The sequence below is a fragment of the Xenopus laevis genome, chromosome 2L (assembly GCF_017654675.1).
Source record: "Xenopus laevis strain J_2021 chromosome 2L, Xenopus_laevis_v10.1, whole genome shotgun sequence".
NCBI lineage: Eukaryota > Metazoa > Chordata > Amphibia > Anura > Pipidae > Xenopus > Xenopus laevis.
In genome coordinates, this window is record NC_054373.1 from 184,938,857 (window position 1) to 184,940,972 (window position 2,116).

At 40.4% G+C, this 2,116-nt stretch overlaps 1 pseudogene; it reads right to left on the reverse strand.

The window, feature by feature from the left end:
• Window positions 1–1,031: 1,031 nt before the first annotated feature.
• LOC108707617 lies at window positions 1,032–1,839 on the reverse strand (annotated as a pseudogene).
• Window positions 1,840–2,116: the final 277 nt, after the last annotated feature.

Here is a 2,116-nt window from a genome sequence, read left to right on the forward strand (position 1 = left end):
CTTATCGGCAACCCAACCCGCTGACCACCAAACAGGAAGTAACGTTGCTGCAAACCGGACGTGACATCATCAAAAGTGGGTGGGATAAGGAACAAGTTTTGTTAAACTTTAAAAGGAGTAAAATATCGACAATATCACATAAGATAAGAAATTCAAATGAGACTAGCAAACCAAACCGCAGACCCGCACCTTAAAATCCTCCCCTCATTCCGTAGAGGTGTCACAACCCGCTGCAGGACTCTACCCAAAATCTGTCCCTAACTGGCACATGTCATTGAGATGCCAAACATGGAATTCACAATTGTCCCAGATGCATCGCGCCCCTGGAGACGTCAAATAACACAACAATTATGGCAAAATGCTGAATTTTTAGCAACTAATATTGCAATTGCAGCTGAAATCTGTACTGTAAATACTAGGGATGCACCGAATCCACTATCTTGGATTTAGCTGAACCCCCGAATCCTTCCCGAAAGATTTGGCCGGATACCGAACTGAATATTAATTTGCATATGCAAATATGCATATCCAAATTAGGGGTGGGAAGAGGAAAACATTTTTGACTTCCTTGTTTTATGATAAAAAGTCACGCGTTTTTCCTCCCCGTCCATAATTTGCATATGCAAATTAAGATTCGGATCGGCCAAGCAGGATTTGTCTGAATGCGAATCCTGCAGACAAAGGCCGAATCCTGCTCGAATCGATCCTGGATTCGGTGCGTCCCTAGTAAATACCCTATAGCTTATATAGAGGACCTGAGCACAATTTAGAAGCAAAAGTTGTAGGTTTAAAGATTATATAATGGCAGCCATATACTTCATACACAGCACAGCCACCAATTGGTCCAGTCGTTCCGGTCAACAGACCGAATCGTCAGAAAAACACAAAATAAAGAGGAGCTGCAGCTTCACTTTCTCATCTGCTAATACACAGGGAACACCAGACATCAGTGGAACACATTTTCAAACCTGATAATATAAAGGGTAATTTTGGGAAAACTGATTGAGCAGCTGATTTAACATGAACTCCTGCTACTTTATAGCTTCCTTGTTACATTCATACATCGCATCTTGTAAAGTGAACAGGCAGAAGTCTATTTCCTCGTAGGGAGTTTTCTCCCCTCAAACAAGAAACCAAATTTATCAGGATCTGTGCAGTGGGCGATATCAGAGTAAGCACTTGGGCCGATATAAATAGGACAGGGGTTGGACCATGACTCAGAATTCATTGGGGTTTTGTTTAAGTATATTCCCAAGTCTTATTGGTCTTCCTTGGTTGGAGCGAGTAGAGAAGCCAATGGGTTTTCTTCTCTCCTGACTCCACTTTCCCAGGGAAACTCATGGCACTTCCCATACATCCACCTCTGATCTCTATGAGTTTGCTTTCTTTAGACTGTACAGTTACCGACCTCCGTTAGCGCTTCTATCCTTTTCTTGTCTGTGTCTCATACTAGTCAATACTCTCAGATACGCTCCACTTGTTGCCATGGTCTGTAGAGGTAAAATGAATGGGCTTTTGTACCTTCCAATTGTGTGGTCCAGTATCTTACAACATAGACAGAGGCAGGAATAATGAGATTCCCGGACTCTCTATGAATCCCATGTCCCGGTGACACAAAAACAGTTGGCAGTTTATTGATGTTGATGGTGGCACCAGTGATATCGTCACAGAGCTCCAGGTTTTCCCATAATCCTTGCTTGGGACATAACAAATCTTGGACTGATTCCCAATCTCTCTCACGTTCTGCTCTGTTACTCCCTTGGTGATACAGTTAAAGAACAAAAACAGCACTTTGCTTTCCTTATCATAAACAGGACAGGGGTTCATGGTGCGATTCATGGTGTTTTTTTTACTTCTTTCTCTTCGTTCCACTGTAAATCAAAAACAAATTCTTATTTAATTATTTATTAATTCACAGTAAAGGGGGATATGATCACTATATATAAATATATAAGGGGACATGATCACTATATATAAATATATAAGGGGATATGATCACTATATATAAATACATAAGGGGGATATGATCACTATATATAAATATATAAGGGGATATGATCACTATATATATAAATATATAAGGGGATATGATCACTATATATAAATATATAAGGGG